This window comes from Myotis brandtii, unplaced genomic scaffold, assembly GCF_000412655.1.
Source record: "Myotis brandtii unplaced genomic scaffold, ASM41265v1 scaffold249, whole genome shotgun sequence".
In the NCBI taxonomy this organism is placed as follows: Eukaryota; Metazoa; Chordata; class Mammalia; order Chiroptera; family Vespertilionidae; genus Myotis; species Myotis brandtii.
Window position 1 is genome coordinate 1,424,858 of NW_005359430.1, and position 11,916 is coordinate 1,436,773.

Consider the following 11,916-nt stretch of genomic DNA (forward strand, 5'->3'; position numbering starts at 1 on the left):
CCCAGATTCAGTCTGGCCTCTCTGCTAGCTACTTGGGCCAGTTGATTGTCTCAATTCCTGGATGAACAATCCTAATGATGGCTCTTAGTATTCTCATAGTTAAAAATCTCTGCTACAGATACCAGGCATACCTACATAGACCAAGATGACACTCTTACAACACCAACTAACAAAAGGAGACTGTCACACCATCACATTGGCCAGAATGGACTGAGGAAACTCTGCCTTTCCCAATAGCTCCTACGTGGAAAAGGAAATCTCCCCTGGGGGAAGAGTTGGATCCATCAGAGATTGGGAATTGGAAGAAACCATCAGATATTTGCTTTCTGGTTGTCCCTCTACCAATCTCCTTTTTCAAAATGCATTGTTCCTTGGAGGTTTCTGGAGGTACCAAGTGTGACTGAGCACCAGCTGTGTTTTGTTTAAAAAATGTGGACAGCTCAGTAATGCCTTATTTTCTATTTGCTCTTAATCCTTCCCTGGCTCACCTTCCTTTTTCCTTATTCCTCCTTTCCCCTATTTTTTTGTTTGCCCTCCAGTATAATGTTAACATTTAAGCTTTTGTCATAGACCTTGCTTTCTAAAGAATCTGATCTGTTATCCCACAAAGAAACAAATCATTTAGCAAAAACAAACAAAACATACAAGAAAACAACCAACATGATTTTTCAGAAAATACTTCAGTCAACACCAGTGAAATAAAAATATGAAAATTGACAGTAAATACATATCATTAAAAATTTAAAGAATAATAAGAAATAAAAGTTATACAGAAAAAACAATAAGCATGAAAAAACAATAAGCAAATATTAAATAAAGAAAACAAACCAAATAGATTTTCTAGTGAAACAACAATAATCACTAAAATAAACAAAATATCTTTAAAATCTTCAGCTAATTAATCAGCCGAGATAAGTCGAAAAATTAGTCAGCTTAAAAGGATAGAGATAATGAGATAAAAAAACAAAAGGGGAATAACTGGTAAAGGATACTGAGAATAGAACAAAAAGCTTCAAAAATAAATTTATAGGTATTTTGTATTAAGAAAAAAAAAAAGGAAAAATATGAAGTGACACATGTTCAGTACATTTCAGACCTGAAGAAAGCCTTTGTTCTTCAGATAGGGAAAGTAGATACACTAAGACTCAATACTGACAAATAAGAATAAATTCACATCATGATAAATTATGATGAAATTAAAGAAGTTCAAAGACAAAGAAATATTCAAAGCAGTAAGAAAAAAAGCAAGTTGCAGACAAAGGAACAACTACTAAATTTACAGATGACTTTACATTAGCAAGATTGACTCCAGGCAACAACACAATAATATCAAATTGAGAGAAAAATAAATGTCAACCACAAAGTATACACGCAGTTAAACTGCTGTTTAATTTGACTTATATAAAAATATATTCAGACAAATTTTAAGAGTTCAATATTCTCAAACCTTGCTGAAAGAACTTCTATAACAGTAAATTCAGATAGACTAGTAAGAAAGGAAAAAACTGATCCCAGAGTAAAATGTTGTTGCAAGAAATATAGTGTGCAAGAAAATTTGTGTGAATAATCCTATATAATAAAAGGCTAATATGCAAATTGACCAAATGGTGGAGAACGACCGGTCACTATGATGCGTACTGACTACTAGGGGTCAGACGCTCAATGCAAGAGCTCCCACAGGTGGAGTGCTGCTCAGCTGGAAGCTGGATTCACGGCTGGCGAGCACAGAGGTGGTGGCAGGAGCCTCTCCCTGAGGGCTTCCGGACTATGAGAGTGCCCAAGCCGGGCTGAGGGACCTCCCTGAGTGCATGATATTCGTGCACCGGGCCTCTAGAAAAGATAATAATAGCAATTTTCTTTGGGTTTAAAAATGATGTGGAATTAATAGACAATAATGAAAAATAAAATGTAGGACATTTGAGATAAATTCTTGCAACTGTAGATTAAATAAATTATGCAAGTTATCAATTTAAGGGTAAACATAAGTAATAGAAATGTGATTAATATATTTATAAAATAATTGACAAGTAAAAATATAATTATAAAACATCAATCTAACAGGAGGCAAAAGTGAGAAAAATATCATTATAAAACATCAAACTAATGGGAGGCAAAAAAATTACATAAATCTTTTAAAGCAAAGAGAAATATTGAAAGCCGCAAATAGATGAACACCTTCCACAAATAGAAACCCAAGTCTGGGTCTATGTTATTTACTATATATGCAGCTAAGCATTATAATAAATAAGAGAAAAGTTTAAAGTAAAAATGTAGCACAAATATAATAAGTAATCATTAAATAAGTAAAGATGTCATACAGATATTAATGTCAGGTAATATAATTTGGGGCATAATAAATCATTAATAATAAAGTAGTATTTCTAATTAAATTAACAATGTACTAGGACAATATTATACTTCTGAGTATGTACTTACCTAGTATTATTGCCTGAACATATTTGGGTATTTATATATATAGTATACATATGCATAAATTTACATTTTTAAATATAATTTCTATATTATACATAATATTAATGTGCAATGTAAAAATATATGTACACACATAGATCTATGAACCTACATATACACAAGGCTTAAGTTAAAAGACATACATAGACACTTAACAAAATACTCATGAACAAACATTTTTTAAATACACACCTAAAATATTTATAAATATGACAATATAAGTACTCAAATGAGAGTAGTGGAGGTTCCCATGGATATGACAGAATTCAGCTGACAAGCAAGAGAAAGAGGACATTAATGAACAAGAGGACACTGCAAAATGTTGAGGGAGGGGAATAAGCATTAATAGGTGGTAGACAGTAGGTTGACCCATTTGTATTCTGTTTGTTAAAATGTAGTTACTCATTTAGAATACATGTTGACTATAAAAATAAGAAAATGAGTTGTGTAAATCATCAAGGAACAATCCGTATTATTTCAAATGTCAGTTACTTTCAAATGAGTTGCAGAAATAATAAGGTGACATATGTGTAAGCACTGTGTGGGTATTTTCTGAATACTTCCTGAGGTACAATTTACATACCAAGATATGGAGCACCATGACATCTCAATGTATCTTTTAAAAGTTAGCATTATAGCTGAAGTGGAAAAAAAACATAGAAATTGTTATTTTTCTAAAATAATATTTGAATGTTTCTAATAATTATTTTAATTGATTTGCAATTTTATGGCATTTTTATTGGTAATCCCCCTTTGACAATGTAATCATGAGCACATATCTTATTGTTCAGACATGTAACAGGCTATATTGCCCAAATATATTCAATTGATTACCTGTCCCTATTAGAACACACAAATGTTTCCTGCCTAACCCACTGAATCCTAGTGATGTATCAATAAACAGAGTTATGGAGCAAATTAAGACAATAATCCTAATAAACCTATCAAAAAGTCACTTTTTACCTGGAATACTGGATGAACAAATAAAATACATTGATATTTATAGCATGTATTTAGGAAAGCTACGCTCAAGATTGCTTTGTATAGTCTATTTGGTAAATGAGCCTCTACACAAATTAATAATGTAAACAAGTGCATGAGTAAAGGACAAATATATATATATATATAAAAGGCTAATATGTAAAGTGCCCCCTCAGGAGTTCGACCAGGAGACTGGGCATTCAATTGCTCGCTATGAGATGCACTGACCACCAGGGCGGGTGGCTTGGAATGAAGGAAGGCTCTGCTGGCAGCTGGAAGGCCCCGATCAACCCTGATCACTGGCCAGGACTAGTGACCCAACTGTGTACAAATTTTGTGCACTGGGCCTCTAGTCCTCGTATATTTGAAAATCCAATTGAGGAAGAATATTTTTGTACACTCAGAGAAATATATTTTGACATAAAAATATAGTATTAAAGGAAAATTAGATTTGCTAAGAAACAATTCATTCCATTGCCCTATCTTTATTATTTTATTTGAATACACTAGTGTTTTATAGAATATGATAAAATGTCAGTGGCTAGGAAAGAAATTGTAGCCATTATTACTCATCTTTTAATTTTCAATGTCAGAAGTTTTCATGATCTAATTGGTAGCCTAATAAAATAAATTAATAATTTTTTCTAAATTTAATTTCTTCTAAATTTAAATAATTGCCTCATATGTGGAACTTACCAGTTCATATAATCCAAATTGAAGTTTACATGTCTGCTGCATGAAGTTCTAAATCCGTAAAGTAGGTATGTAAAGGATTTTTTTCTTATTTATAATATTGTTTAAAAAACCAAGAACTCTTATTCCATTGAAAGGAATCCTCCATTTATCATTTTTCTATCTATCCATACATGTCTTATCAATCTACATATTTAGCTAACTACCTAGCTGTGCCCCCCTAACTATAAATTAGTTCTAGCATTAGTCCTATTTCACCTGTTAGAAAACCCCAATTCAGAAATGTTAAGTAACTTGATTAATGCCACACATCTAATAAATAGAAAAGCCAAGAGCAAAGCTCAAGAATGTCCAACTTTAAATCAGTAGTCTCTGTACTGCTACTCTTTGCTTTCTTGAGATTTCTGCCATAGCTATTCCTGAATTCTTTGTCCAATTTCTACACTCTGTTCTTGCTCAGCCTGTTGTTCCATATTCCCAGAGGTTGTCACTTCTATTATCCTTTTGAAATTTATAAATTCTTTATATCTTGTTAAAATAAGATAATATGCACCAGGCCTTTTTCAATTTTTCTCAATATAAAGTGATTTTTCTTTTTGTATGATTCTCAACCGTTGAATCTACGTATTCCCCTGCTATGTCACTTGTCATTATTTGTCTGTATTCTTTTTTTATTGTTTCAAAACTATTCTCTCTCCAACGAATTTATGAGCTCTTAGATAATAAGAACTGCCTTGCTATTTTTTCAAAGCCACTATAATTTGTTATAATTGCTTGCTGAAAAACTGAAAACATAAATAAGTTATCATTTTGTTCATTTTGAAAACTAATTTTCACTATATGCATATTTTAAATATTAAAACGTAATTGTTCTAAGAATTTTTAAATTACAAAATGCATTTACATATATATTGTGAATAGTTTCATAAGTTAAACAATAATTTATATAGTACTATATCAAAATGCAAATACCATTAATAAAGGTCTACTTTGCAGAACAGGGAAGGAAGAGAATTTGCATCAACACTGTGATAATGGGAGGAATAGGGTGGATACAAGGGTTATATTTGCAAAGAAGTCCAGAGGTTCTCTTGAGGGAAAATAGGAAAGAAAGGTTTAGGCTTGATTCTCAGGTCCTGAGACATGAGGTGTACACTTTCATGAAGGAGAGAGTAGAAGCTCCTTTGTTGTCTCAAGTGAACAATAAATTCACCAGAGCAGAAAAGACTCAGTGAGATGAGTTGATTTTTGGGTGAGAAGAATTATTTTAGATTAAAATTCTTATCTTTGTATGCAAGTCTGAAGCAATTGGACACAAGTTTCTCAAAAACAAAAAACTATAAGAAATGGAGATATAAAAAGGAACAGGGTGAATATAAATGTTGCAACATTTGTAATATTGTTTAAACAAACAAACAAGCAAAAAAACCCACAAGAACTTTTATCCCATTATAGGGACCCCAAGCATGGTTCTAATCCATGTATAAATGGAATCTTTTTTGTTTTTGCGGGAGAAACACAATTAGCGACAACAGTAGGCAGATCACTACCAGTAATTATGAAAGAGGTCACATCACTGTGAGAGAAAACTATCCCAAGATTGGACCACATAACGGGAAGCTGCAGCAGAGCAGTAGAACTTGGCAGTGACATAGTAGAAGCTGATGTCCACAGGTTACAGAGGAAATTATCAAAATCTGCTAAGGAGAACCAATCAGTAACCCAACTCCCTGCCCAGAAATGGGAGAACTGGAAGAACTTGGAATCCCAACAAATCTGTTTGGTAAGACTTAGAGACAAAGGTATGTCATGTCTGCTATGGTTATTTTTACTGTGATCCATATCTTCCTGATTGCTCTCCTGGCTAATGCAAAAGCATGTACTTTACATCATAAAATAAACATTAAAAGTCTCTTGGCCATTTGTATGTCCTTTTTGGAGAAATGTCTATTTAGGTCTTCTGTCCATTTTTTGATTGGGTTGTTTGTCTTCCTTTTGTTGACTTGTATGAGTACTTTATATATATTGGATATTAACTCTCTATCAGATGTATTATTGAAAAATATGTTTTCTCATTCAGCAGGTTCCCTTCTTATTTTGATGCTGATTTCATTTGCTGTGCAGAAGTTTTATATTTTGATGTAGTCCTATTTGTTTATTTTTCCCTTTGTTTCTTTTGCCCTAGAGCAGTGGTTCTCAACCTTGGCTGCACATTAGAATCACCTGGGAATCTTTTTAAAATCCTGATTTCTGGGCCTCATCTCGGAATACTATGCAGCTATAGAAAAGAAGGATCTCTTACCCTTTAAGACAGAATGGAAGGACCTAGAGAGTGTTATGCTAAGTGAAATAAGTCAGAGAAAGACAAGTATCACATGATCTCACTTATATGTGGAATCTAATGAAAAAAATACAGTGGGGCCTTGACTTAGGAGTTTAATTCATTCCGAGACCAAGCTCGTTAAGGAGCTCGTTAAGGAGCTCGTTAACTCAAATTACTCTGTCAACTCAATGCAAAAAATCGGCCGAGAGACAGCTGGTATCTCAAAAAACTCCTTAGTCAGGACACTCGTAAGTCAAGGCCCCACTGTAAACTGACAAACAAAATAGATCCAGAGATGTGGAAGCATGCAACAAACTGAGGATCTTCAGAGGGAATGGAGTGGGGAGGGAAGAGACCAACCAAAGTCCTTACATGCTTATATGAATAACCCATTATCACAGATAATAGTGGGGTGAAGGCCTGGTGAGGGGAAGGAAGTGGGGAGGTGGGGTGTCAGTGGGGAATGAAAAAGGGGACATCTGTAATACTTTCAACAATAATGATAAATTAAAAAAATAAATGTGCAACAAAGATTACTATTGTCATTATTAAGTTACTAATTTTTTAAAGATTTTTAAATTAATTTTTAGAGAGAAAGGGAGAAGGAAGAGGTAGAGAAAGAGAAACATCAATGTGAGAGAGAAACATTGATCAGGTGCCTCCTGCATGACCAGAGATTGAGCCTGCAACCCGGGCATGTGCCCTGACCTCGAATTGAACTGGCAATCTTTCAGTGTATAGGATGACACTCAACCAACTGAGCCACACTGGCCAAGGCTTAAGTTATTAATTTTCAAGTATTTTTCTTTCAATTATTAGGAACAAAGTAAGAAACTGTTAACTGATATGAGCCATAAATTTGGTAAAAAAAAAAAATAACAGAAGACTTCTGTTATGTTGTGACTTCTCAGAACTTCGTGCATAAACTCCGGGCCCTATACACTCCTTAGAAAACATGCCTCTCCAGGAGAGTGCACAGTATATCCACAATGTGACGTAGTGACATTGACCAAGACTTTTGCCCATCCTTTCAGCTAGGGCTTGAGTTTATCTCTAGTCTTCTCGTACCCTTTTCTAGTCTCCACACATTTAATATCACCTTCTAAATACCCATCAAAACAAAGAGTACCACCTGTCTCTGTTTCCATAACTAGTTTTATTGGGCAGGGAAGGGTCAAAATCACATTTTCATCCGGAGTGAATATTGTGTCCAGATGCTAGTAATCATGCCTAATGTGATTATGAAGAACTTAAGGTACGTGTATCAATTTTAGATGAGATTATTCATTTCCAACTACACCCTACCATCCAGCCCTCTCCTGTGTACCTGTTTGGTTAATTATTTCTCCCTGCAACTCTATAAATTCCACAAAGTAATACTGCAGCATTTTCCTTGTAAAATAAATCATTATATTTTGTCAAAGAAGTGCATAATTGCAGCAAAATAACAGTTCAAAACTGCTTACAATTGGCTTTTTACACTTGATAAATACAGAAGAGAATAATTGCCTAAAGACAATGTATAACCTTGATTTAAATGACTTATTATGCACACTTTGAATATATGCAGCAAAAATAATCTTCCTCACTCAAAGCAGTATCCCCTGATGACAAATGAATTTGTTTAGGCTGAAAGCAGTACACATTTATAATTCCCGTGTCTGTTTTATAACTTCATGTATCTTTCATCCACTTCCTTTTCAACTCATTGCTCTACTTTTTAATCCAACAGATCATTTTTCATCAATGTTAATTTTTAAAAATAAAGTTCAGTGCAATTCTGAAGAAAATAAAGAATTAAATCAAACAAACAGGGTGGATAAAAAGACAGTAAAAGTATTATTCACGTTCTCTCCCTTCTTCTAAATGTATCTGCCATTAATGTTGCAGTGATAGTGACATACAGGGGTAGACAATCACATAGCAAACTACTACCAAATAGCATTTAATGTCCTATAGACCCTTAGATCACATACATCTCAATTAAACAAACTCTGGTTTTGACATTTTTTCTTTCACAGCAGGTAATGATAATTCTCTGAATGTTTTGAGAAGGCATTTTTTGGCATTTGCAAGTAATCTGGAGGATTAGATTCCTCGTATACTTTCAAGTCTCCCTGCTTTAAATGTTGTCAGATTACTGATCAAAATGAATAGGAAACCAAATGGGTGATGAGAGTGGGATGTCTTATTCCACTTGAAAAAGAACACCATTAAATAGGAAAGGGAAACGCTAATAAAAAAGAGGAGAGACCATTGAGATTTAAAAATATTTGAGAAGGTCTATAATGTGTTTTGATATTATTAGTTGCCTGTCCTTTAGTAAAATGTAGACTCCAACCATTTTTAAGTTGTATTTAAAGCTTTGCAAATAGTGATCAATTGATAGATGCTTACTTGTATCAAGCTGTTGAAACGTCCAAAGTAAAAATTGCTCAGTGATGAGACAGACATAAGTAGAAAGGAAGGTTCCAAGTGGTCTGAAAAGTTTGACATATGCAGAGAAAAAAAGCCAAACAATTAAGGATCAGAAATAGAGGGCAAAAGCAGCTGCCCAACAGGAAATGCATCTGGGCCCTCTGTGGGGAGACATTGATATAAATAAAATGTGAGCCTTCTAGCATTGAAAGATGGAAAATTGGCTCTGCATGCTCAGTGTTTTCCAAACAAAAATCTGTGAATGAATACCTGACTATCTCCACAGGATTCTGCAGTATGTGTGAGAGGGTTTTAAGAAATATACGAATTAACAATATAGATACCATAAGCATATTCTCAATGACTTAATCACTTAACCGTAAAGTGAGTTGCTGTGAGATACTTTGGAGCTATCCATTCATCATTCATTTATATATATACACATGCAAACACATATATAATTTCTGCTACATGCCAGGAACTTGTCTAAGACTGAGCATATAGAAGTAACAAGACAAAATTTTTGTTCCCATAGTGCTTCTATATTCCATGAAAACATCTGAGAAATCCGTGATATCTGAATAGGAGTACTTTGGATAGCAAATACTATCAAGAAAATTAAACAGGGTGATGTGGTAATAGAGCATGCTTGAGTATCAACTCTAGATAAGGAGTTCAGCAAACACCTCTATGAAAACATAGTATTTAAAGTGAAAGATTCATGATGAGAAGGAGAACACCAAGGAAAAAAATAGAGCAAAGAGAAATCTAGGCAAACTAGTTAGTTTGAGGACCATCAACACCAACAAGTTTTATATGTTTGAGGAACAGAGAAAGAATGCCGTAGCTGAAACAAGGTAAGTGAGAGTGTTGATATTACTAGGTTAATAGGTGAACAGAAACCAGGTCATGTGAGGCAGTGTGGTCCAGGACAAAGAGTTTTGTATTATTCTAATTGCAATGAAAACAAATCCGCTTTTTAAAAAATATTAAATCCACATTTTTAAGCTCCAATATTGCTATTAAAAAGATCTCTCTGGCTCTTAAGTGGACAATGGATTATAGAAAGATTTTAAAAAGACTCAAATAGGGGGCTTGTAGAAACTCATTCAAAAATGAGTATGGCTTGTATTATGATGAATATGGAAAGACGTGGATGGATTGACTTGGTGAATGATGAAGATGAGAGAAGATGAAACACAGTGGGGGAAGGGTGACGGGTACTGGTAAATCTCTGGTCATATAGATAGGCAATGGTCCTATATTCTGAGTAGCAAAAACTCAAAGTTAAGTAGTTTGATGGAAAAAGGGGTGCTAGAAATAAAGAGTTATGGTTTAAACATTTAAATTTTGAAGTGCTTATTGGTCATCTAAGTGGAAAGTCAAGTAGGCAAGGAGAAAAAGGGTCTAAAGTTTCAGGGGAAGACTCAGGACAAATCAATGACAGAAGAAATGATAATGCTGTGAATGTTTTAGAAGTGTTTAAAAGATTGAGAGATGCTCTTAGGAAAGTAAATGATCTACTTTATGATCATACTGCTAACATCCTATATAAAATAAAGGGTACTGTATCATCCTTTAAAATAGCTTACTCAATGTAAAAATTTAAAAACCCCAAAACCAAAGGAACACTTAAATCATTTCTTATCCAATTTAATAAATTGCACATTTTTGTATCCATAATTCAATGTTATCCTATCTAATAATAGAGAAACATGGTAATTAGCCGTACCTCCGCTACCCTTCCCATTGGCTAATCAGTGAGATATACAAATTAACTGCCAACCAAGATGGTAGCTGGCAGCTAGGCAGCTGACGTGAAGAGGGAGGCTTGCTTGCTACAGTGACGGAGGAAGCCAGGTTCCCTGCCTGCTTTGCTGGCCTCTCAGCTGCAACTCTAAGCAACTATGTTACAAATATAGAAGCTAAACAAACCCCCAGAAACCTGCTTTAGTCAGCCGGGCTTCAGCCAGCAGGACCGCAACATTGTTTCAAATACAGAAGGTAAACAAAGGCCAGAAACCAGCTTTCAGCAGCCGAGGCCTCAGAGCTGGAGCCAAGCCTCAGAGCTAAAGCTGGCCCAGAATAAAAAAAAAAGAAAAAAAGGAGCGGTTGGGAGCTTTAGTCACCCGCCAGCCTGAAAACGGCCCTCAGCCCCTCAGCCAGACTGGCCAGGCACCCAGTGGGGACCCCCACCCTGAAGGGTGTGTGACCAGATGCAAACAGCCATCATCCCCTCATCCAGGCTGGCCAGGCACCCAAGTGGGACCCCCAACCTGATCCAGGACACCCTTCAGGGCAAACCAGCTGGCCCCCACCGTGCCCCAGGCCTCTATCCTATATAGTAAAAGGGTAATATGCCTCCCAGCACTGGGATCAGCGGAGCCGCGAGGCCTCCTGGCACCGGGATCAGCGTGACAAGGGGCAGCGACCAAACCCCTGATCGCCCTGCGGCTCTGTGTGTGACAGGGTGCGGTGCCCCAACCCCCCAATCGGCCCTGCTCTGAGCCCGACCAGGGGCTGCACCTAGGGATTGGGCCTGCCCTCTGCCACCTGGGAACATGCCTAAGCCAGCAAGTCATTATCTCCCGAAGCGTCCCAGACTGCGAGAGGGCACAGGCTGGGCTGAGGGACCCCCTCTCCCCCCCGAGTGCACAAATTTTTGTGCACCAGGCCTCTAGTAAAATATAATAAACATATAATTTTAAATTTGTATTTTTCTTCAGGACAATTCCAATATTTTGACATTTTAGTATTCATTTATACAGATTCACTGCAATTGATCAAATTCCACTTCTAAATTTCTTAGTATAATTAGGACCAGTCTGTGCGACAACTTATTTATGTATTCCCTTCCTGTTGAATTATTATATTTTATCCAAATTTTGCTATTTTTGTAGGCTGTGTTAGATGTTCTTAACATTTAAATAAATGATTAATTTCAGGTGAACTGCTACCAGAAAGATTGTCCTCCTTTTATTAAATACACTAGAGGCCCGGTGCACAAAAATTTGTGCACTCAGGGGGGA